Source organism: Schistocerca serialis, chromosome 2, assembly GCF_023864345.2.
Source record: "Schistocerca serialis cubense isolate TAMUIC-IGC-003099 chromosome 2, iqSchSeri2.2, whole genome shotgun sequence".
NCBI lineage: Eukaryota > Metazoa > Arthropoda > Insecta > Orthoptera > Acrididae > Schistocerca > Schistocerca serialis.
Genome location: NC_064639.1, coordinates 842,387,339 through 842,414,780, shown reverse-complemented (window position 1 = coordinate 842,414,780; position 27,442 = coordinate 842,387,339). Strand labels below are relative to the sequence as shown.

Sequence of the window (27,442 nt, the reverse complement as noted above, 5' to 3'; positions counted from 1 at the left end):
ATGATCTGTACATCCATTTGTAAGAGTTTAGGTGAAGAAGTTTCGTGATCATACTATTGTAATAGGGGGAGACTTCAATCTACCAGGTATAGAATGGGATAGTCACACAATCAGAACTGGGGCCAGGGACAGAGACTCTTGTGACATTATCCTGACTGCCTTGTCCGAGAATTACTTCGAGCAGATAGTTAGAGAACCAACTCGTGAAGCTAACGTTTTAGACCTCATAGCAACAAATAGACCGGAACTTTTCGACTCCGTGAATGTAGAAGAGGGTATCAGTGATCATAAGTCAGTGGTTGCATCAATGACTACAAGTGTAATAAGAAATGCCAAGAAAGGAAGGAAAATATATTTGCTTAACAAGAGTGATAGGGCACAAATCGCAGAATATCTGAGTGACCACCATCAAACGTTCATTTCTGAGGAAGAGGATGTGGAACAAAAATGGAAAAAATTCAGAAACATCGTCCAGTACGCCTTAGATAAGTTCGTACCGACTAAGGTCCAAAGCGAGGGGAAAGATCCACCGTGGTATAACAATCATGTACGAAAGGTACTACGGAAACAAAGAAAGCTTCATCATAGGTTTAAGAGTAGTCGAATCATAGCTGATAAGGAAAAGCTGAACGAAGCGAAAAAGAGCGTAAAGAGAGCAATGAGAGAAGCATTCAACGAATTCGAACATAAAACATTGGCAAACAATCTAAACAAGAACCCTAAAAAGTTTTGGTCATATGTAAAATCGGTAAGCGGATCTAAATCCCCTATTCAGTCACTCGTTGACCACGATGGCACCGAAACAGAGGACGACCGAAGAAAGGCAGAAATACTGAATTCAGTGTTCCGAAACTGTTTCACTGCGGAAAATCGTAACACGGTCCCTGACTTCAGCCGTCGCACGGACGCCAAAATGGAAAATATTGAAATAAACGATATCGGAATTGAAAAACAACTGCTATCACTTAGTAGCGGAAAAGCATCCGGACCAGACGAGATACCCTTAAGATTCTACAGTGATTATGCTAAAGAACTTGCCCCCTTTCTATCAGCAATTTATCGTAGATCGCTGGAAGAACGTAAAGTACCTAGCGACTGGAGGAAAGCGCAGGTCGTTCCCATTTTCAAGAAGGGTCATAAATCAGATGCGAATAATTATAGGCCTATTTCGCTTACGTCAATCTGTTGTAGAATAATGGAACATGTTTTGTGTTCTCGTATTATGACATTCTTAGATAATACAAATCTCCTTCATCATAACCAACATGGATTCCGCAAACAGAGATCATGTGAAACTCAGCTCGCCCTATTTGCCCAAGAAATTCACAGTGCCGTAGACACTGTCGAGCAGATTGATGCCGTATTCCTGGACTTCAGGAAGGCATTTGATACGGTTCCGCACTTACGTTTAGTGAAAAAAATACGAGCTTACGGAATATCGGACCAGGTTTGTGATTGGATTCAGGATTTCCTAGAAGAAAGAACACAACATGTCATTCTTAACGGTTCAAAATCTGCAGATGTAGAGGTAATTTCGGGAGTACCGCAGGGAAGCGTGATAGGACCTTTATTGTTTACAATATACATAAATGACTTAGTTGACAACATCGGTAGCTCCGTGAGGCTATTTGCAGATGACACGGTTGTCTACAAGAAAGTAGCAACATCAGAAGACTCGTACGTACTCCAGGAGGACCTGCAGAGTATTAATGCATGGTGCGACAGCTGGCAGCTTTCCCTAAACGTAGATAAATGTAATATAATGCGCATACATAGGGGCAGAAATCCATTCCAGTACGATTATGCCATAGGTGGTAAATCATTGGAAGCGGTAACGACCGTAAAATACTTAGGAGTTACTATCCGGAGCGATCTGAAGTGGAATGATCACATAAAACAAATAGTGGGAAAAGCAGGCGCCAGGTTGAGATTCATAGGAAGAATTCTAAGAAAATGTGACTCATAGACGAAAGAAGTAGCTTACAAAACGCTTGTTCGTCCGATTCTTGAGTATTGCTCATCAGTATGGGACCCTTACCAGGTTGGATTAATAGAAGAGATAGACATGATCCAGCGAAAAGCAGCGCGATTCGTCATGGGGACATTTAGTCAGCGCGAGAGCGTTACGGAGATGCTGAACAAGCTCCAGTGGCGGACACTTCAAGAAAGGCGTTACGCAATACGGAGAGGTTTATTATCGAAATTACGAGAGAGCACATTCCGGGAAGAGATGGGCAACATATTACTACCGCCCACATATATCTCGCGTAATGATCACAACGAAAAGATCCGAGAAATTAGAGCAAATACGGAGACTTACAAGCAGTCGTTCTTCCCACGCACAATTCGTGAATGGAACAGGGAAGGGGGGATCAGATAGTGGTACAATAAGTACCCTCCGCCACACACCGTAAGGTGGCTCGCGGAGTATAGATGTAGATGTAGATGTAGATGTAAAACCAAGGACTTGTCACATCAGCAATATCAATCACTTGTTAAGATCTACATGCCGACTCAACTGAGAACCACAATTTATTGCAACTGGTCGGATGTCTTACTCACCTGGTGTTCTGTAACAGTTACTGAAGTGCAGTCATGTTCAAAACATTGAGAAGTCAGATTGCACGCAATATTCACATTTTGTGATATTATTAATAACATATACGCATCAGACGGTTCTGCTAAGAAATTCATCAATGGTGTAGAAAAGTTGGACGCCAATAAATCTTTCAGACTCTTCTCAGAATAAGCTTTATTATTAGTTGAACTTTTATGGCTGCTTGCATGTTACTGCAAATGTGTGTTGCCGAATAGTGGACACATTTCTAAACCAAATTACGTGACTTTAAATCTATTTGAAAGTAATTCTTATTTCTAGTATTGATTCCATGAGCTGACCTGTTTGTTTGAAAAAAATATATATTTTTAATGACAAATTTTATTAAGGTATAAATATATTGGGAAGCAGTAGTTATACACACAGTTCTGTAAACAGCCCTCTGCAGGGCGTCTTGAGTTCAGTCCACAAATAATTCGTATTGCACGTTTTTGGGCTCGGAAAACTTTAGCTTAGTTTGATGAGTAACACCAGAAAATAAATCTGTGTGACGTTATGGAATGAAAGTAAGAACGTTATGCTAGCTTTTACTTTTTTATATCATCTATGTATGACAACATTCACATAGCAAAAAAGAATTTGTGTAGGCACTTCAGCAGTTCTGTGGTACGCTCCTTCCAGTTAAATTTCTTATCAGGCTGTAATCCCAAGAATTTAACACTGTCAACTACTTCCGTCTGACTGTCGACATATTTTAGGCATACACTTGCAGAAAGTCTTTCATAAATTCTGAACTGCATGTAGTACGTTTTCTTCAAGGTTTAGTAAAAGAGAATTGGCTAGGAACAGTTTATTAATGTCCATGAAAATTTCATTAGCCGACCTTCCTAAGGCTATATTTGATTTACTATTTATTGCACTTTCTGTGTCATCTGCAAACAAAACAAACTTCACATGTGGCAATGTTACTGATGAAAGGTCACTTACATACACAATGAAAAGTAAGGGCCCTAAGCTGGAGCCTTGGGGGACACCACATGTCACTGGTTTCCAGCTGGATGATGCCTGAGACCTTAATAACTTCTCTTTCTTACTGGTCAGAGATATAGGATTTGAACCATTTTGCAATATTTCCTGTCACACCATAACATTGTAATTTGCTTAAACCTTCGGCAGGAGCGTCTATTGTCACACGAACAGGTGCGCGTTGTAAAATTCACAACAAAGACATTTGTCAATAAAAATAAGCCTGTGCTGAACAAAGTATTATATTTATTGAAGAAAGCACGTCACATCCATTATCTTAACATTTATAACAAAAGTTTTTGTTCTTTTAGTTATTTTAATAACAGTTTAGATAGTTATTCTGACATTCGTTCACTTTCATAACAGCTTTCACAGAGAGTTAGTTTGTAAGTGCGCTGTAAACAATCAAAGTTATTACATGTATAACGTTTAATTGATGTGGATGAATTTTTTGACGCCAGAAGGTATTTTGCTGGAGGATCAGGGTGCTGATTTTGGAAGTCGATGCTTCACCACGAAACTGTGAAAGAAATACGGTGAGACTGGCTGGCAGCTACTTGCGTTGGGCTCTAGACACGGGTTGTTCTTTCATAAGACCTTTCGAAAACTTCTTGCGATAAATACGTCTTCGTGAAATTATCTCTAGTTTTGTGAAGGAAAACAATATTTGTGAATTAATTCAGCAATCTTCAAAAAAATGAAAAAGATGGCCATTGTCCATCTTCTTGTAATTCATGAAACTGGGTAACACGCACACATTTTATCTAAAATGTCATTTCCACTTTTTGTTATACTGTAGTCAGATATGATTTCAGGTTTGTATGTTTCTTCATGAACTGTCGCCGTGTCATGCATGGGAGACAAAAATATGACAGCACGGTTTTTATGAGGAACATATGAAACTAAGGTCTTAGCCTGCTGAAATCCAAACACAGCACTTCCAGTTTCTCTTATTTTGTTTGGGAGGAATTCCGGAGGACTTTCACGTCTGTTCTTCCTGTTTGAACCAACGCAAATGATTTTCTTCTGCAGGAAGTATTCAGAAAGAAGGTAGCTTGTGTGCCAATGGTCAGTTGTAATGTTTCTGTTAGCTTTCATTACAGGCACCACAAATCTTTTAACTATGTCCTCAGGAGCATTAGATACCCGATATTGTCCTTTGGGTTACGTGCCACAGAAAAGCTCCAGCTTATTTCAATAAAATGTTTACGCATCACATATTGCAAACATTTTTACTCCATATTTAGTTAATTTACTGCATATGTTCTGAATCCATCCAAAGCGGCCTCTGAAAGTGAGAAGCATTTCACCTATTGTGGTGAATTCACTCAGGCTGTAATAACTCCGACAACAGCAAAAGCGTCCAATACTACACGCACTGCAGACAACTTATCCGTTTTTCTCCTGTCGTTCCTGGTTTACATGCCATCAAACTGCATACAGCGTGGAAGAAACAGAAACCTTTGGTAACTTCTGCGCCCCTAAGCAACTTCATTCTTGTTCCATCTGCCGCCCAGAGCTCCAGTACATGAGCTCGATGGCCTTTTCTTGTTCCAATCAACAAAAGAATCTCAAACGCAGCCATTATTTCGTGTCTTGATGTCATTCTATTATCTATATTGCAGGAGAATTGATGTGACGCGCTGCCTATTTGTATACGTATTTGTGTAGTTTATGGTTTTATCAATAATGTCAAGCTCAATTATTTTCAGAAAAGCACTAACTTCATCAGTTACATCCATCACAGTTCTCTTTGGACCAGGTAGAATTTGCAAAATGTTTTTTCTGTTGGTTTTTGGGGTTTTAGCACACTTGCTTTTACACCAACGCAAAGCTTTGTCTTTTCTAATAAAAATTTCCCGCACATCCGCTGTCTCTTCTAGACCCTCACCATCCTCACCTTCAAGTTCAGATTCTATGCCATAATCGTCAAAGTAAAGGAAATGAATAAATTCAGGTGCCAGTATAACCTAAATAAACGTTTATATTTCAGTAAACAAATTGCGAAAGCTATCCAAAGGAACTGAAGCCGCCTCAGCATCGTCGGGAAAACATCGACAATGGAATACACGGAAATTGTGGCGCAACAGATCAAAGTTAAAGGCATCGATTAGGTATAAAAACCACGGCGCCCGATCGAGAGTTAAAAGGATATTGTGATTTACACGGTCAAATTCCTTTGATAGATCTCAAAATATACCAAATGGCTCAAATGGCTCTGAGCACTATCGGACTTAACATCTGAGGTCATCAGTCCCCTAGAGCTTAGAACTACTAACCTAAGGACATCGCACACATTCATGCCCAAGGCAGGATTCGAACCTGCGACCGTAGCGGTCGCACGGTTCCAGACTGAAGCGCCTAGAACCGCTCGGCCAAAATATATATCACTAGCCTGTAATTTATTGCCTAACGAACTGCGTACATTCTGTTGTGACCAGATGGTTAACAAGACGACTGCGTATTGTCTTTTCCAATATTTTTTAGAGTACGGTCAAAAATGAAATTGGTTAGAAGTCTGATGGTATTTATTTATCTCCTTTCTTATAAAAAGACTTAACTTCAGCGTATTTCAGCCTTTCAGAAAATATTCCACTAATAAGAGATTGGTTACACAAGTAACACAAAACGTCACCACACTCAGAGGCACACTGTTTAATCAACTTTGTTGATATGGCCACTAGAATTTTTTGACTGTAAGGGTTTTATGGTGAACATTACTTCTACTGGTGTGAGGGTCATACATTACTGTAGTTATTTGTAGTGATTGGTCTGAGAGCTTCCATGGCAGCACTACTGAGCCTAACAACCCCATATTTTCAGTAACAGTTATGAAGTTTTTACTGGAAAGTTCAGCAACATTACGCGCATCTGTTACCTGTGTATTATTTACTCTTAATGCTGTTTGCTCCTCATCATCTCTGGTTCGATTGGTCTTTTCCTTCAACATATCCCATTTTGTCTTGATTTTGTTAGTTGATGTGACTATCCTTTTCTGATAATGCATTTGCTTTGTTGTCTGTATTACTATCTTCAATATTTTGCGTTATGTTTTGTAATGATCTATAGCATTTACATCACAGTGAATTGACGCATGGTGCAGGGAGTGGCAATTGAATCTCAATGTAGACAAGTGTAATGTGCTGCGAATACACAGAAAGATAGATCCTTTATCATTTAGCTACAATATAGCAGGTCAGCAACTGGAAGCAGTTAATACCATAAATTATCTGGGAGACCGCATTAGGAGTGATTTAAAATGTAATGATCATATAAAGTTGATCGCCGGTAAAGCAGATGCCAGACTGAGATTCATTGCAAGAATCCTAAGGAAATGCAATCCGAAAACAAAGGAAGTAGTTTACAGTACGCTTGTTCGCCCACTGCTTGAATACTGCTCAGCAGTGTGGGATCCGTACCAGATAGGGTTGAGAGAAGAGATAGAGAAGATCCAACGGAGAGCAGAGCGCTTCGTTACAGGATCATTTAATATTCGCGAAAGCGTTACGGAGATGATAGATAAACTCCAGTGGAAGACTCTGCAGGAGAGACGCTCAGTAGCTCGGTACGGGCTTTTGTTAAAGTTTCGAGAACATACCTTCACCGAAGAGTCAAGCAGTATATTGCTCCCTCCCACGTATATCTCGCGAAGAGACCATGAGGATAAAATCAGAGAGATTAGAGCCCACACAGAGGCATACCGACAATCCTTCTTTCCACGAACAATACGAGACTGGAATAGAAGGGACAACCGACAGAGGTACTCAGGGTACCCTCCGCCACACACCGTAGGTGGCTTGCGGAGTATGGACGTAGATGTAGATCACAGCTGTTTCTGAATGATATAGTTTCCTTTTTGTCTTGCAGGATACCTTTATTCCCTGAATAATCCATGGCATTTTTATATATATTTTGGTCTAATCAGGGTTATCTTTAGGAGAAAACAGTTTTCAAATAGGTTAAGGACACTATTAATAAAACAACTGTGTTTCTCATTCATGCTATGGATATTGTACACATCACTCCAATTTATGTTTTTTAGAATTTTCATAAAACAATCAGTTTTTGGCTTACTGATCACACTCTTGAACTCAGATTTAGCAGATTTTATGTCATGGTCAGTATTAACATTGCATGTCATGGTTTTACAACATAATTTTGTTCATTAGATATTTCTATAAAGATACTATCACTGGTCATCTTTGAGTCCTTAGCTACTCTAGTTGAAAAGTTAACAGTATGAATTAAGCTGAATGACAATGACTGCAACAAGTTCTGACTGGAACAGTTTTTAAGAAAATCAACATTAACACCACCAGCAACCACTAATTATTTCTTTTTATTTGTCAAAGCTCTGCAGAAGTCGTGGACACTCAAGCGTATTAGAAAATGGTCCAACGTCTCCCAAAGGTCTGGAGAAAATGAGTAAGAAATTCGAAAAGACAGGTTCTTTTGACGTTGCATGTGATGATGGAGGAAAATAACTGATTTGACATCAGTAGGAGATGTGACTACAGCATTTCCGGAGGGATCGATCAGTGGTGTGCGAACATACAGTGCACTTGGAATTGCCTGAGCATTGATATGCCTGTCATCACGGTCCATAAATTCCTACGAAACATCCTGCATTGCTACCCATACAGAAATACCAATCTTCACGAGTTGCTTCATGCTGAACTGCCAGTAATAAAAACATTTACTCTAGACTTTTTTGCCCGCATGAAAATGAACTACGAATGTCCATGGACCATTCTGTCGACGGTCGAAGCCAATGTCTGTCTCCAAGGATATGTCAGTACACAGAACTGCAGAACACTGGCAACGGAAAATTCTAAAATGGAATGACCATATAAAATTTATCGGCGGTAAAGCAGATGCCAGACTGAGATTCATTGGAAGAATCCGAAGGAAATGCAGTCCGAAAACAAAGGAATAGGTTACAGCACACTTGAAACTTCCCGCAGATTAAAACTGTGTGCCGCACCGAAACTCGAACTCGGGACCTTTGCCTTTCGCGGGCAAGTGCTCTACCATCTGAGCGACCCAAGCACGATTGCCCTGTCCTCACAGCTTTACTTCTGCCAGTACCGCATCTCCTACCTTCCAAACTTTACAGAAGCTCTCCTGCGAACCTTGCAGAACTAGCACTCCTGAAAGAAAGGATATTGCGGAGACATGGCTTAGCCACAGCCTGAGGGATCTTTCAAGAATGAGATATTCACTCTGCAGCGGAGTGTGCGCTGATATGAAACTTGTTCGCCCGCTGCCCACTGCTTGAATACTGCTCACCGGTGTGGGATCCGTACCAAATAGGGTTGATAGAAGAGAGAGAGAGAAGATGGAACGGAGAGCAGCGCGCTTCTTTACAGCATCATTTAGTAATCGCGAAAGCGTTACGGAGATGATAGATAGACTCCAGTGGAAGACTCTGCAAGAGAGACGCTCAGTAGCTCGGTACGGGCTTTTGTTGAAGTTGCCGGCCGGAGTGGCCGTGCGGTTCTGGACGCTACAGTCTGGAACCGGGCGACCGCTACGGTCGCAGGTTCGAATCCTGCCTCGGGCATGGATGTGTGTGATGTCCTTAGGTTAGTTAGGTTTAATTAGTTCTAGGCGACTGATGACCTCAGAAGTTAAGTCGCACAGTGCTCAGAGCCATTTTTTGTTGAAGTTTCGAAAACATACCTTCACCGAGGGGTCAAGCAGTATATTGCTCCCTCCTACGTATATGGATAAAATCAGAGAGATCAGAGCCCACACAGATGCATACCGACAATCTTCCTTTCCACGTACAATACCAGACTGCAACAGAAGGGAGAACCGATAGAGGTACGTACTCAAGGTACCCTGCGCCACACACCGTCCGGTGGCTTGCGGAGTGTAGATATGAGGCTACACCGCCCTAACGGATGCGTTCGTCGTACGTCCCACATTGATTTATGTGTTTATTTCGCGCAGTGCTCCTTGTCTGTTAGTACTGACAACTGTTCCGTAATCGCTGCTGCTCTCGGTCACTGAGTGAAGGATGCAGGCTACTGCGTTGTCCTTGGTGAGAGCTAACGTCTGAAACGTGGTATTCTCCGCTCACTCCTGACACTGTGGATCTCGGAATACTGAATTCCCTAACAATTTCCGAGATGGAAAGTCCCATACGTCTAGCTCCCAACTACCACTCCGCGTTCAGAGTCTGTTAATTCCGTTCGTGAGGACATTATCACGTCAGAAACGTTTTCATTTGAATTACTGAAGTTCAAATGACAGCTCCGCCAATGCATTGCCCTTTCATACCTTCTGTACGCGACACTATACCGCTATCCCATGACTTATGTCGCCTCAGTGAATTTCAAGAATTACCACTTCCCTCTGCCTTTTTGGTTGCAGGTTTGCGCCTTCAGAGCTAGCATATTTCTTATTTAGACTGCTTTCGTTTGTGGATGCTGAACCGCCAGTATTTACTATACAGGCAAGGACTGGAGTAGAAAGAAACACGATGAGCACCTTGTGTGTGACTAAAGTGCTGTTTGTATCTTTTATTCTTTGAGCAAAGCCGTGCTATAAAGATTGAATTTAGGTCCTCCCATCTGATGCTGTCTATCTGTGTAACGATCGTTAATTTGGATTTAGTCCCCAATATGGGGCAGCATTCCGAGTTAGCAGTACATGCCCGAGTTATATTAAGTGTATTTCTAAAAGGCAAGTAGGGTACAGATTTAAATGCCAAATGATCTGATGGCTGTCTTGTGTGCAATCATTCACTTAATCTTTTTAATTGTGTACTTCCTGTTTAAAGGCACTTGTATAGTTATGAGAGTTTAATCCTTTAAAGTGTTTATGTTCTTTCCAATATTCACGTATTAAATTGTCACTTAAAAAAAAGTAACTATTAGATTAGGACGTGAAAGGCCCTTACATTAGTTTTGTGTTGTCATCTCATAGCTATTAAATTTTACCCTGTATTTGTTTTATATTACCTGACCTGAGCCATATCTGGGCTAAACTGGTCACCTTATGTCAACACCAAATTAATAGTTAAAGGTATTTCTTCCGTTTCCTTGGGTTGTAATTAATATTTCCAGTGTTTTCACTGTTTAAATTTTGTTAAAATTAATTCTGTTAGTGCCATTGTATTCAAAAATTTGTGGGTGTAAGCTTCAAAAATGTCCTTAAGCGTTTGATAACTTTAACGATTACATTCATTGTCGCATTAATTAAATACCTTACGATCAGTTCTATAGTTCAGGCTGTCAATGCTAAAATGCCGCTGAGGTGAATATATGTTCTTAAAAGCTTTTCTTATATTGGTTCAGCACATTACGCCCCTCTCAGCTCCAAGCTCCCTACCATTTCAGACTGATAGTTGGACAGCTGAACTCCGAAACTGAGCGAGTACTAGTCTAATGTCGAGGGTTGCATACACTGCAAATCAAGGCCCCACTTCTGTATCGGTGCTATACCGGCTTCTTTGCTTCCCGCTATAATTCCGCGAGTACAATTAGTCTGTGAATGGTGGTGGTGCAGGTGTTTCCCCCCAATCGACTCGACCCCTCTTACTGCAACGTGCAGTAGTCAGAGACTAGCATTGACGTACTGCACAAACGAGTACACGAGCTTACTGTTGTAAATCGGCGCTGATAGGTCGAATCTGACCAACTCTCGGGAAAGTGTAAAGTGCGGCTACCGAAACTCCTGCCCACTATCCAGGACACCGCAGTGAAACCCGATTACAGAAATCAGAATTATTTTCTCCGCTGCCGTTTTCATTCTTAGCCCCTAACCAAGAGTTTATTAACCAAAGGAACGCCTTGGAGGAAAAAAAAAATGGTTCAAATGGCTCTGAGCACTATGGGACTCAACTGCTGTGGTCATAAGTCCCCTAGAACTTAGAACTACTTAAACCTAACTAACCTAAGGACAGCACACAACACCCAGCCATCACGAGGCAGAGAAAATCCCTGACCCCGCCGGGAATCGAACCCGGGAACCCGGGCGTGGGAAGCGAGAACGCTACCGCACGACCACGAGATGCGGGCGCCTTGGAGGAGTTCCTTCATACGCACAGGGTAGATATTGCTCTCATTACAGAACCCCACCTTGAACTAAACACTCCCCTTAAAAACTGCAACTGCACAACCGTCAGAACCGACAGGCCAAACAAACCTGGAGGTGGGACGGCTGATCTCGTCAAAAATAGATTCACCCATCGCCAAGTACAAGTACCAGGATCGCGCAGGGCTGAAGCCACCGCCATAGAAGTCAAAATAGGAGGCTGACATGCATATCGCGGCAGTCTACAAACCGCCAAGGAAGCCCAATCTCGGGACGACTTGGATGCACTATTCAACCTGGCTGACACCGTTATACTAGGTGGTGACTTCAACTCTAAACATGGCGACTGGCACTGCCGAGCCACGAACACAAATGGCAGGATTCTACGCCCATACCTGAATGCACGCAGAAATATTGTAGTAATAGCACCAGACGTTCCGACCCATTACCTATACTACTCTAATCATAGGCCAGACATCTTAGATATTTATCTCTTTAAAAACATCTGACTCCAGGCATCGATCAGCTTCATCAGTGACATGGATTCTGATCACAAGCCAGTGATCCTCAACCTGCGAAGTGACCCCATAAGACAACTGGACACACGAACCATAAGGACGTCTCACACCAACTGGAAGAGATATACTAGCTTGAAAGAACAGGAAACACCCCCAATAGCCCTCCTCCAATCTAGAAGGGATGTCAGCAGGGCTATAGGCGAAATAATCAATGTCATAACAGAGTGTGGCAAGAAGGCCACAGTAACTATCACCCACACAACTTCCCGAACTGAGCTCCCCGAACACATGCAAGACCTCCTACCAAAGAAGAAACATTACAAGCATAGGTGGCAGAACTATAGAGACCCTGCCGACAGGGTGCAAATGTACCGACTAACTAGGACGGTCAAACGGGAACTCCAGATACACAGAGGTGACTGCTAGGAAGCTCTGCTAACAGACATGGAGAACACATCTGACAAGTTCTGGAGGGTCATCTAAACTCGCTCCAGCACTCCACGACACGAATGGCATCGTATAAGAGCCAGAAGAAAGGGCAGAGGGCATGGCCGACTCCCTGGAACTACAGTTCAGAATTTCTAGTACAAATGACTAGGGGAGCGATGACCATGAGGAGCAGGTGATCACTCGAGTCAACAGGATTCTCAGAGCACCATGCACAACCTCCTTTAGACCAGTAGAAGCGGAGGAAGTCAGCATGATAATCAAAATGATAGGCAACAGGGAAGCTGCAGGCCCCTGGAAATGAGCACGTACCAGGAGCTGACAGCTCGATCTAACAGATAAAGGCTGGAGTGCCACAAGGCTCCATAATGTGCCTAGTCCTCTTCTCTGTTTATACTAATGACATACCGCTGCAAAGAGGAGGTAAAGTCTCCCTCCTCGCTGATGACACAGTGGACCAAACCTCCACTTTACAGCAAGAAAACTACAAGAACACCTTGAGATCATATAGAAGTGGGCCAACCTCTGAAAGGTCACAATTAACAGCATCGAAACTTTAAGTCATCATGTTCACGCATCTAAGGATGAGTCCAAACGTTATTATTAATTTTATTGATGTAGATTTAGTCTGGAAAGATAACATTAAGTACTTAAGAATAGTCTTTGACAAATGGCTGACCTTTAAGCAGCATATCACTCAAACATGCAACAATGGCTCCCAGTCTATATATCAATTGTCTCCTCTACTGAAAGGGAATGGCTTAACAATTCGCTCTAAACTTAAGATGGACAAGACAATAGTCTTACCGGTCGGAACTCTGGTCAGTGGCCAGCGATTCGAACTTAAAGTAAGTCCGATCAGTCCATAAAAGATTCCTCCGACTGGCAACGAATGCACCCCTTTATCAGTCAAACAGAGTCCTATAAACCTCACAAATTTCCCCCTCATCAATGACATCATCAAAAAATATTCGAATCATTCTTCAGAAAAGCCGCAACCTCCCAATATCCCCACATCCGCAACACACATAGCACCCCAGAGCACACCACAACCAAGTTCCCGAAAATTACGATCACACGCCAATTCCACCTCTAAACAGTCAACACCCCACTAAAGTTACACAACAAAATAGACTTACGACGCCATCAAACCATCAGTTTCGTTCCACAAAAATATCAGACAGAAGGCAGGAGCTAAATTAAGTCTCGGTGCCAGAACCCATCCGACAACTCCACAGTAAAGCGCAATCTGACACGGGGGCTATGCAAGTCTCCACCATGTTATGGGCCAACAAGCAGCCGACGCCGGTCTGGGCAGCAATCAGCACCAGACTAGGTTGGCTCCGAGCACTATGGGACTCAACTTATGAGGTCATTAGTCCCCTAGAACTTAGAACTAGTTAAACCTAACTAACCTAAGGACATCACACACATCCATGCCCGAAGCAGGATTCGAACCTGCGACCGTCGCGACGAGACTAGGCCACGGGATTAAGTCCGCACCCGTGGACCTCGAGCCGTGCAATGGATGAGCCCTCTCCAGGCCCTGTAACAGTAGCTTAACTTCTTCCTTGGAGGACAGCAGTTCCCGACCGGGGCGGTACGACCGTACTGGAGCGATGTACTTTTGCAGTACCAGTGGACCTCTATGCGAATCCGGTCAGACCTTCGTGTTGCTGGCACTACTCGCTCACGTCCGCACAGTGCTAACAAGGGCACACGATGATGAGTGAAGTAAACAGTACCACCAAAGCAGGACGCGGACGTCACACGACCAGCGCGCCCACATGGCCTTCCGCAGCTGACGGTGCAGCCGGCAGATCACGCGTCTACGGGTGGCAGATCCTCCGTGTCGCAGCACTTCAATCGTTGTGGCGCAACTCTGAATAAAGATGTTTTACCTTGCAGCCGAGTTTTCCTGCCCACCACCGCCGCCTCAACATCCTGCCACTCCATCACCACTACACGACAGCAGTCGCAGTGAGATCGGGTCGCTGTGGAATCCGAAACACATTCTGCCACTGCACCACAACTTCACAGTAGCACCCCCACTGAGTTCCTGTTCTTGGTTCTCACCAAGAAGAAGGCTCTGTAGTAATGATCGTACAATCTCCTCCCATGACATTGTAGGAGTCTGGTCTTTTGTTTTTAAGCTGCTGAGCACATTTTCCGTACCATATTTTGGCCGGATTATCTTTCTCATTACGGCCCAGGCATCATTCTGATCGCAGTCGGTGACCCTTTTTTCCAGGTCTCCTCTTTGGCTTTGGCAGTTTCCTTACTGTTCTTGTTTTTCATTCTACTGTAGGTTTTTTTTGCTTCTTCTAGATCAGTTTCATTATTGAAACTTCCTGGCAGATTAAAACTTTGTGATGGACCGAGACTCGAACTCGGGACTTTTGCCTTTCGCGGGCAAATTCTCTATCATCTGAGCTACCCAAACACGACTCACGCCCCGTCCTCACAGCTTTACTTCTGCCAGTACCTCGTCTCCTACCTTCCAAACTTTATAGCTCTCCTGCGAACCTTGCAGAACTAGCACTCCTGAAAGAAAAGATATTGCGGAGACATGGCTTAGCCACAGCCTAGGGGATGTTTCCAGAATGGTATTTTCACTCTGCAGAGGAGTGTGCGCTGATATGAAACTTCCTGGCAGATTAAAACTGTGTGCCGGACCGAGACGAACTCGGGACCTTTGCCTTCGGCGGGTAAGTGCTCCACCATCTGAGCTACCCAAGCATTATTATTTTTACGTGCACGTTGCAGTCTTCGTCGTGCTGACATGGTGTCACTTCGCAGGTCAGCAAGTGTTGCGTTCCACCGTGTCACTGGATTCTGTACCCGTATTCTCTTTCTCATCGACCGGCTGCAGCTCAAAGCCAGTAAAAAGCTGATAAAAATTTAGAGAGAGAAGTGTTTGTTATTTTCTGAAATATTACTTTTACTTCAGCACGGTACAGCATAAACCGCCAGCAAGGCGCAGGGAAACCATCATAGTAGACAAGATTAATCGAGCCCTGTTGCACACTGGAGGTAGAGCAAAGCAGAGTAGAGCTGTCTGTGGCGTACTGTCAGCCACAGCCGTATGTCCGACGCAGGAAATCGGCAGCAGCGATACAACGACCCCATAATTAACCGACTTCAAGCGATTTGCTGCGAGTGGCGAAATTCATTTAGCGCCTTCCGTAATTACGGTTGTAACTGGGGGGGTCCGCAGCGCCGGAACTCATAGGCTGAAATTGGGAGGTGGGCAGACGGAAGGGTCGCTCGCTTAACGAGGACCAGGTCGCGCTGTCCGCTAACGCGCCGCGGCCATTAGCGGGCCGTCGATAGCTCATGGTGAGGGGTGAAGAGGGGGGAGGGGGCGGCTGAAATTAGCGCCGTGCACTGGCCGACCCGCCACACCGCCGCCGACCGCGTCCCAGCTTCGATTATTGGCTGCGCCACCGCGTTGCTAGCGCGATCTGTGGCGGAAATCGTAAAACTGTATCGTCAGAGAATACTGTTATGTGTGTCACAGGGCGCCTCCAGCACCGCACCACGCCCTGTAGCTGTCACAATCATGGTAGATGTGGAGACGTCAGGCGCTAATAGGTTCACGGAGCGAAATAAGTAATATTACTTAGACTTCGCCAGAATATGATGACAGTGACACACACCGAAACGTCGCGGAATTTGAACGCAGCCATCCTGATGGAAGCCCGAGAAGATTTCATCATTATTTAGACGTTTTTATGTACACCACCAGAAGGCTGATAAAATACTTTTCGTGTTGTAACGAGCTTTGACAATATTTCATTATCTGGGAGACATGGATGTAATAGTGATAAGAGCATACAAATTTATGCAGGGATAGACATTTATAATTCTACAAACATATCATTAAATACTTTGCCGTGATCTCAGACAATTTAAAAATTTAATTAACTATCAGATCAAAAAGATAATTTACTTGAGGATGTGCCTCGCCTCGCCAAAGTACATGACTAATAAGACAGGCAACAGGATATTTGGACACTATAACGCTACTTTAAAATGGAGGCCACTCATCATTTGGGCAACCAGCCAGAACACAGACACTAGGCACCAAGACACTGAGAGGAGGAGGTCAAGTAAGACGGAGGAAATATCCCACTGACGCACATAATCAACGACAAAAGAACCAATGTAACGTTAATGCAGTCACATATAGGTGCAATTCTCCGGAAGAGGAGGTTTAACTGGGCAACGCAGCATCATTGTTTGTGATATGGAAAAATTCTTAGTAAATTAATCCAGGCAGTACTGAGGTCACACGGGAAAGCCGTGTGGAACCAGATCAGCTATGACGGATAAAAGGGGACCATAATCAGTTCCCTAATCAGTTGACGTAAGCAGCAGTCAGCGTGCGGAGTGACGAGGACAAAAGTTTCAAGTACGACAAGTCGATGTTAAGAATCTGAGGACGCGTAACAACTGCGAGATAAGTAGTTAGCGTCCATTTATTGGAATGCCTGTCTCTGCCTCAATGAGTAATACTTCAGGATTCCAGTAAATGACAGGACGAAGTTATAACTGACGACTTGTCTCCTCTAAGTGGCTGTATAGTATATTAATACTGAAAAGGGTCCAGGGCGGGCAATTTTTAGCAGGACGTGTGTGACTAAGAGAACTCATCCCTGATTCATTTCGACAGTTGACTGACTGTATAGAAAAGGGAAAGTAGATCTGACACCACAGGTACTCTAATTCTCTATAATATCACTTGTATCTAACAGCTCAATAAAAGTGTTACACGAAAGTAATAATTTGCAACTTCTGCAGAATCTATCTACAACACTACTCTTTTATAGTCGACAATATTGACGTTATGAAACTCTTAATCAACCAAAGAGATTCTTTTTCCTTATCTCCGGTATAAAGGTTGTGGAGGGTGAATCCTGTTCCAGAATAGCACCTCGATGTCGCCAACGTCCTGATTGTGCCACGCCGTTAACACCAATCTATGTTCGTGAAACGCACCACCTGTGCTGGGACGCGACAACTTAATTTAGAATTTTAAAATGTATTTCATATGTACGTAATTTTAAAACGTTATTTGCTTGTTTACCTTATTTTAAAATTATGGGCATGTGAAAAAAAAGTACGCCATGTATTTATAGGGTTTTATTTTTAACAATGCACCGGAAAAGTATCGTTAGGATTGCAACTCTTTCTCTCTTACTGTAAACATCTCAACGACCTGTGTTCTACTTTCACATTTTACGAATAACTCATTGAAATATTGTTGTGATATTTGTCATATTTCATGGTTTTTGCGAGGACGCTCGCGTCTAGCACAAAGAGTAGGGAAAGAGAAAAATGTGTGAAATCTTATGGGACTTAACTGCTAAGGTCGTCAGTCCCTAAGGGAAAGAGAAGTACACTTGGTTCTGTGTATATAAACTCCCTGACTTCCCATTTTATGTTTATTTGAGAATGCACATACACTTGTCCACCAAATGCCGCCTGTAGGCATGAACCATATGCACGTTAATAGCACTTCACTAAGCTCAAAATTAAACATAGCTAAAATATTTCTACTTGTTTCAGATCCTGATACAAACTTTTTTTCCTCTATTGCAGCATCTGAAGACGGACTTGTAGGCTGAAACAAGTTATGATTGTGTCATAAAAAAGTTATTGTGTCAAAAATAAAACCTTAAATCAGTCAAACACTCTCCCCGAATGGAATAACGTTTTTCCTAAAACATATTTTATATCTCTTTCCCACTGGAATACACTGAGATTTGCCGATGGCACACTCTTTGGTGTTTCGGAGACAGTATGGATAAAACACTGGCAACGAAAGGTTATTTACAACTCGTCAGAAACCAGACTGCAGTTGTAAAAGTAAAAGGAAATGGAAGAAAGTCCGTAGTTGAGGACACTGTAGAACAGTATTGTAGCCTATCCATGATGTTACTAAATCTGTACATTGAGCAAGCTGTAACTGATACCAAGCAGAAATTTGGAAACAACAATTAAGTATAACGGAGAGGAAATAAATACTTTGAGATTTGCCGATGGCATTGTAATTCCGTCATAGAACTCGAGTGACTTAGAAGAACAATTGAAAGGAATGGATATCTTGAAGAGAGGTTTTAAGATGAACACCATCAAAAATACTGTTGTAACTAATACTTCAGGTGTTACATTAGAACCAGTAACAGATTGTATATATACTAGGCGCTTTATTTCTTTATCTTTCATGCGGGGCGCTCTGGGTAGCCGCGCGGTCTCAGGCACCTTGTCATGGTCAGCGCGGCTCCCCCCGTAGGAGGTTCGAGTCCTCCCTCTAGCATGGGTGTGTGTGTTGTCCTTAGCGTAAGTTAGTTTAAGTTGGATTAAGTAGTATTAAGCTTAGGGACCGATGACCTAAGCAGTTTGGTGTCTTAAGACCTTACCACAAATTTCCAAAATTTCTTTCATGCGGTGTTACAATGAAACTGGAAAACCATAGTTAGCTTACACCATGTGAGTACAGTTATTTCACAATATATTGCAGTACAGATTTTGAAACCTAAAGGTGTTATGTGAAGAAGAAGAAGAAAAGTATTTTGGATTGCCTGTATGGGCCACCTAAATTACTGTACAACTTAATGCGGAATGGAAGTAGTAGCTACAGTTTTGAAGAAAATAGTATCATACAGAGCTCATACTTGCAGGTCTTACAGTCTAGCTGATTCGTAGGTCACACATCATGTATCGTGTTACACATAGAAATGTAACTTCATTGTCACATTAACACCACAAAAAATATATGTCAAACATCCTCCAGGGCATATTAGTCAGATTAAAAATTAATATTTGAGTTAGGAGATTATTAACAGGAGGAACATAATAATTTAAACTAACATAAAAAATTATGCGGAATATACTAAGTTGAAGTCCTAGTCCATTGTACATACATAAAACATCCAAATTCCATACCTCTCTTATATGGTGGTATCGTGCTGTAAGATAAACAGCGCATAAATCTTTCTAGTGCATTAAGCACATAGTTTTATCTTCTCCTTTTTTTAAATTATGCAGTTATGGAAGGTAAGTTGCTCAATTATTGGCAGTAAAAATACAAGGAGATTGAAACCAATTGGAGGAAGGAGGGAGGGGATATTGCAGAAAAGAAAAGTGCTAACATTTATGCAAGTACTACACAGTTCTATCAAATCTGTAATATTTATGACCAGAGGTGGTCTAATTCCAGTTATGATTAACCCCGCTGATTAAGATGACAATGTTAATGACTGACATTCATAAATCGTACTGTTAGCAATAAAATGAATTAGTAAAAACATGGTATCTTGAACATGATCGCTGCTACAGTAGATGCATAGTGTTGGCGTTGTCATATATGGTTCAAATGGCTCTGAGCACTATGCGATTTAACTTCTCAGGTCATCAGTCGCCTAGAACTTAGAACTAACTAACCTAAGGACATCACACACATCCATGCCCGAGGCAGGATTCGAACCTGCGACCGCAGCGGTCGTTCGGCTCCAGTCTGTAGCGCCTAGAACGGCACGGCCACTCCGGCCGGCTGTCATAAATATTATCAGACGATAATATGTTACCAGATACAGTTCTTATTTTCGCAGTAACACACTGGCTGTGTTATAAGCGTGAATCATACAATACGATATCTATCAATATGAGTACACGATTGGTTTTAGCAGGCATGATTCGTACGACTCGCAAATGTAATTGGTATTTCTTTTGCTAGGAAGCATTGCTATGTGTTGTGTAGGATGTACAGCTATGTATTATGTCCTGGCCTGCGAGAATGTGACGTTTTTTCGAAACCGAATACAGCACACTTGGTGTTTGTGTACATAAAAATGTTTTGTAAGAGTTGTCAAACATTAACTAATGGAGATTTTATAGATACTACTTGTTTCTTTTTATTGTTCATCCAAACACTGATATATATTGCTTCCCGTTGTAATTATAATTGAATTCGAAGCAACAAGGCTCCATCTTCAGGCACAGAACGCAGAAATCCATGAAGAGTATGTCCACCGAACGTAAGGCAGCTCATCCATCCATCAACACGTATGACAGGTGCAACAAGAACCTGTCAGTTGAGGTGCTTCCATATCTGTTAATGGATGGATGAGCTGCCTCACGCTCAGATGATATAGTAGTAATGGAGTAGGAATAATTTGAGAGATTACTGCATGTTCGTAAACACACAGTTCAGTTTCCTTATTAGAGGGAGAAACACAAAGTAACTTGCTGAGTTTACATGTACATAACCTAAACGCACACATTTATAAGTAACAACACACTTATGTTATCCCCCCTCCCACAACACACTTTCTCTCTCTCTCTCTCTCTCTCTCTCTCTCTCTCTCTCTCACACACACACACACACACACACACCAGAAAAGCAAATATGAGTACCAAGGTCGAGTCTGGCTTGCAGGGATCCTCGGATAACCCAATTCTTAAGATGACTGCTCAAAAAACAAAAAAACATAGGCGGTCCGCTTCGTGTTCCAGTTTGGCACATATTCTCATCTTACGTTAATTGCAGGGTGAGTAGGGGGGGGGGCGGGGAGGGGACCAGTAAGGAAAGGGAATGAATTCACGATCTCAGCTGCATAGGCACTCTAATGCAGAGTCAGGGGTGATGAGTGAAGATGTGAGTTGGACCGGGATTCGAACCTGGGATCTCCGGCTTAGTAGGCAGCTGCGTTAACTACTGCGCCATCCGGACACAGGTTTATCGTAACTGCGCGGACCAACTTCGGAACGCCCTTCGGCAGTGCCACATTACCACCTAGCGTCATCTACCCGCTGTACCCTTTTCTCGCTGTTTTGACATTCCTGCAGAAGGTCGAACGTGATTGTGCATTCGCACCGAAGGTGATGGATTCATAGCCCGCCGAGGCGACTCAGTTATATGAAGTCATGTTGTCTGTTCTTTCGGACATGGACAGGGACTGCGAATGTGAATGCATGGCGCTAGGTGAGAACCGAGATAGTCCGCGCAATTGTGATAAACACAGTGTCCGGGTCCGGGTGGTGGCACTGGTGATGATGGTGGTGTTTGGTTTGTGGGGCGCTCAACTGCGCGGTCATCAGCGCCTGTACAAAGTCCCAATTTTTTCACAGTCCAGTTTTTCACCGGCAATCGAGGGTGAAGGTTTGACAATGGCAGCCACTTGTGCTGGCGAAACGTCAGTAAAATCATTACATGAACGTCGGCCGAAGAACCCGAGACAAAAGCCAACAGGCAGTTGTGGCCACGAAAGCCTTAACAATTATTTTTTTTCACAATCCAATCTAGCCACCGTCACGTATGATGAGGATGATGACGAAATGATGAGGACAACACAAACACCCAGTCCCCGGGCAAAGAAAATCCCAAACTCAGCCGGGAATCGAACACGGGACCCGGTGATCAAGAGGTAGCAACGCTAGCGACTAGATCACGAGCTGCGGACGTGGCGCAGTGGTTGATGCAACTGCCCCCCACCAAGTTGGAGATCCCAGGTTCGAATCCCAGTCCAGCACACATTTTCACTCGTCGTCACTGGCTGCACACAAAAATCCGGATGCAGCTGACATCATTAATTCCTTCCCTTACCTTATTTTCTTTCTTTTCTCCGTCCCCCACCTCCCACCCGCAACCTTCAGTTTACATAATACGAGAGTCGTTCAATAAGTAATGCCCCACATTCTTTCCTCAAAACATATGTATTGTTAAGAGTCAGAATTTGATGATCATATACATCAGCAAGTCTTGTCCATGTCCTATTTTTCTACGCAGTCTGCATCACGTTCTATGGCTGGCAACCAACGTTGTTGAAGAGCATGGTAAAAGCTCTTGTCCTGTAGTAGCAGCCATGTTTTCGTTGCATGACAGACTCTCTCATCATCTTCAAAGTGTGTTCCCGTACAGAATCTTTAAGCGGCCCAAAGAGATGGAAGTCCGGGGATGCCAGGTCTGGACTGTAGGGTGGATGAGGCAGTGATGACCAACCCAATTTGGCGATGTGTTTCCAGGTTCTCAGATCTGTGTGTGGGCGTGCATTATCATGCTGGAGCAAGATTTCTGCTGGATTCTTGTCCGATCGAACACGTCGGAAACGGTTCTTGAGTACGCCCATGAACTGATGGTGACCCTCTTAGAATCACATCCACGAGAATGACGCCATCACAATCCCAGAACACTGTCACCATGAATTTTCCGACAGAGGGGGTTGTCTTGTCTTTGTGGTGAATGAGGATGATGCCACTCCATGGACTGCCTTTTTGTTTCCAGCGCAGAGTGGTGCACCCAGGTTTAGTCCCCCGTAACGATCCGTCGGTCTCAAAACGCTCCAACAATTCAGATGGCATGGCCTTTCTTTGAATCTTGTGGTCCGCTGTGAGTATTCGTGGAACCCATCGTGAGCACCTCTTTGAATATCCGAGAGTCTCGATCATTGCAGACGCACTTCCAATACTGACTCTGCCATCTGCCAGAACGGTTCGAAACTGCACCGGCGCACATAACGAACATCAAATTTGAAACACCAACAAGGACGTTTGTCAAGTGTTAGTGGCTCTTTAAAAAAAAAAAAAAGTGGGGCGTTACTTATTGAACGACTCTCGTATGCATCACAACTACGGATTCCGCGTGGTATCCGTTCTTTCAGATGTGTCGAAAAGAACAGACACCACGCATTTATATAATATTCTGATCTGTCAGTATATATTCATTACAATGTAAGTTTGACGTAATGGTTCAAATGGCTCTGAGCACTATGGGACTTAGCTTCTGAGGTCATCAGTCCCCTAGAACTTAGAACTACTTAAACCTAACTAACCTAAGGATATCACACACATCCATGCCCGAGGCAGGATTCGAACCTACGACCGTAGCGGTCACGCGGTTCCAGACTGTAGCGCCTAGAACCGCTCGACCACCTCGGCGGCAAGTTTGACGTATGTGAATGCTATGCACTGCTGCCATTTCAGGTCATTTAATCTTCATTTATTTGTCATAGGTCCATTTATTTCATTTCTGTATATGTAATACATTACACAATTGTAACAGGAAAAGAAAACACGAAAAACAGCGTAAATAGTGTAATATCTGAAGACGTATCTCATTCGAATAAAACTGAAGAGTGGAGAGTGTGTGACCCAGAAAGTAATCTAGAAGCACTAATCACACACATTTACGCTGCAGAGTTTAAGTGCACTTAAATAACATGTCTAGATGCGTTAGTAAACAGTTGGAAGCGAGTGGCCATTGTCATCAGAGAGTCTACTGTGGCGATTCGCAAGATATTGCAGAGCAACCACTCAGTAAGGTGAGGGAGTTAAGAGTAACAGACATCTTTGGCCAAATGCCGACTGGACGAAATGACACATCTTTGTATTCCTACTTGTTTTTTTTCTAAACACACAAAACAATTTCCCCTCATAAAGGTTAATAGTAGCGCAATATCACTTGGATAAGGACCACTTCAAGGACGGGAGAATAACGGTTTGATTCATTTCGAACAGAGCGAACGAATCTGTTTTTAAGAAATGGAAGCAATATATGAGCAACCATAATATGAAGCACAACCTGAAAGTAACTACAGGCATTCAACTGTTTTAGAACTCTTAGTATTCAAATGGTTCAAATGGCTCTGAGCGCTATGGGACTTAACATCTGAGGTCATCAGTCCCCTAGAACTTAGAACTACTTAAACCTGACTAACCTAAGGACATCACACACGTCCATGCCCGAGGCAGGATTCGAACCTGCGACCGTAGCGGTCGCGCGGTTCCAGACTGTAGCGCCTAGAACCGATCGGCCACACCGGCCGGCCTTAGTATTCATCTCTATGTAAGCTGAAGTCGCTTGCTCACTCTCCGTCTGTATATGCAGGGTAATCTTAGGAACTGGTGTATGGAATATGGTCCGATATTTGACTATCAGATACACTGATTCTCGTGGAAGGTTTTTGCGTATAATATTTATAAATATTCCGTACAAACTGTACGTTTGAAGATCAGTAAAAGTTAAGTTGTGAAAACGATGCCATTGCCGCGTAGTCAACAGCCGCCGTAACTCGAGAGAGTAAGCTGTTCCTCGAGAACGCACAAGCTGGATTTAATTTGCATCTGGCCTGGTTGCCTAGCGACGGCTTATGGTAGCTCAGCCGGCTGCCCATTGTAATAAAAAATAAAACGAGTGAAATATTCAACGATGGACTCGAATAGGTATCATGTAATATCCGCCCAGCCAAATGAGGAGAACAGTAACGACGAAAATGAAGAAAAAAGCGGTAGAGCGTGCGGCTGGAAACCGAAAGGTTGTGAGATCGAATCGTGACTTTTTTTTTCAGTCTGCCTTTTATCCTAGCATCCAGCTCTCAATGGTGTGGAGGTACGCTTTTCGAAGTATGATAATTTCAGACTGCCAGGCGTTGCTTTCCTCAGATTAACAATCACAATTCACAGTCTTAATCCGCTGCAAATTCTTCGAACAATAAGCACTGAGTTACACAGCTGTGAAGTATCGTAATATCGTAATAAATATGACCAATAATGAAAAAGGTAATCACCTCTTCATCAGGTTGTGATGTGAGACTTACAACTTGAAATGAGAGAATATTTATAACCAGTAGTTTCCCTGCAGTCGTTCGAGAATAACTGACTATCAAAAATAAATGCAATCCAAACTATGTGGTGTTTTATTTTTTATGCTACAAGTAAAACGTTTTCAGAAAAACTACTTCAGAAACTTTGCTTCGGTTACATACAGTAAGTTCTTCCAGCAACGTAGCGGATGACTCAACCTTCAGCTTTCGCCATTCCTCTAATCAAACCTGTACGGGGACACGAATATTTACGTGGCACAGAGAAGAAGTCCGCCGTAAAGGGTCCACGACAAACAATTGCGGCGATGAGTCTCAACAATGCATCACAGTGGGTGCTAAACTTCACAAGAGGAGCGCTGTAACGCGTGCTAAACATATGTTTGTTCTTATTTTTTCTTTTATTCGTGCCACCTTAGCCAGCCTCCGTTACATACTGAATCACTCACATACGCATACACTCTTGATTCGCATTCAGCATTTACATTGGTTGTAAGCTTATTACTTAAATCACGATGTGCTCCCACATTGCCATGAGGTATCACATCAAATCCCAGTTCAATACGGAACATTCATGCCTCCGAACAGCTTCCCTGCCGTTCGCTGCTTGTATAACGTAAGTTACATGAAAGTGATCATATTCAATTACTTAACGTAGTTCTCTGAAATTTATTCATAACTCCACCCAGTGGCCCAATAATAAAGTAGGCTAGGCCACTGAAGTCGCCTGGTCGTACACTTAATGCTAAGATGGACCTCGTTGCTAGTGTTGTATATTTACGATCTGACAGACAATACTAACAGCAACCACAGATGGAGTTTCCTTTAATGAAGCAATATCTTTAAAAAAAGTTTCTCAAATATCCACTCAAATATTAATACAAATTTCGGATTGTTTCAACGATTGGCAAATTGCGTTAAATGTTCATAATTGTAAATAAAAAATTGTAATACCTTGTGACTACAATATCAGTGAGTCTCCACTGGAACAGCCAAGTTTCACAAATACCTTGGTGTAACAAAAACAAAACACTCGGTGAAGAAATACCTTGTACGATTCAAAAGACAGATGCTACAATTATTTTTATGTTGCACTTGTTCAAAACTACGAATATTAATCAGTAGCTAAAAAGGCATGATACGACAGAATGAGGTACATTAATACGTCACGACGAGGTGTTTAGAGACGGAGCACAAACTCAGGTTGGGGAAGGATGCGGAATCGAAATCAGTCGCATCCTTTTCGAAGTAATTATCCTAGAATTTGTCTCAATAAATTTGGGGATACGACGGAAAGCTTAAACCTGGATGGCCAGAGGATTTTAAGTACCATCCTCCATAATGCGAGCTCAGTGTGTTGATCTACGTCTGATTTCGTTCGACCATCAGTATGTTGCTATTTTGTTTGAGTCATTAGTCTTCTGACTGATTTGATGTGACCCATCACAAATTCCTCTCCTGTGCCAACCTCTTTATCTCAGACTAGCACTTACAACCTACGTCCTCAATTATTTGATACATGTATTTCAATCTCTGTTTTCCTCTACAGTTTTTACTCTCTGCAGCTCCCTCTAGTACCACAGAAGTTATTCCGTGATGCATTAAGAGACTTCCTACTATGCTGTCCCTTCTTTTTTTCAGTGTTTTTCTAATATTCCTTTCCTCGTCGATTCTCCAGGAAACCTCCTCATTCCTTATCTGATCAGCCCACCTAATTTTCAACATTCTTCTGTAGTACCACATCTCAAATGGTTCGATTCTCTCCCCTTCCGGTTTCCCCAAAGTCCCTGTTTAACTACCATACACTGCTGTGCTCCAAACGTACATTCTGAGAAATTTCTTCCTCAAATTAAGACCTGTATTTGATACTAGTACATTTCCCTTGGGCAGGAATGCCTGTTTTTACACTGCTTGTCGGCCTTCTGTGTCGTCCTTGCTCCGCCCTTCATGGGTTATTTTGCTGCCTAAGTTGCAGAATTCCTTAACTTCATCTACTTCGTGATCACCAATCCTGATGTTAAGTTTCTCGCTGTTCCCAATTCTGCTACTTCTCATTACTTTCATCTTTCTTCAGTTCACTCCCAATCCCTATTCCGTAATCATTAGACTGCCCACTCGATTCAGAAGATCCTGTAATTCTTCTTCACTTTCACTAAAGATAGCAATGACAACATCAGCGAATCGTATCATTCATATCATTTCACCTTGAATCTTAACCCCACTCCTGAACCTTTCTTTTATTTCCGTCA

General features: G+C 42.7%; 1 long non-coding RNA gene across 1 annotated transcript in view; it reads right to left on the bottom strand.

The window, feature by feature from the left end:
• Nucleotides 1-27,442, bottom strand: part of LOC126458115 (uncharacterized) — a 612,565-nt gene that overhangs the window by 509,738 nt on the left and 75,385 nt on the right. The gene's annotated exons all lie outside the window — the stretch shown is intronic.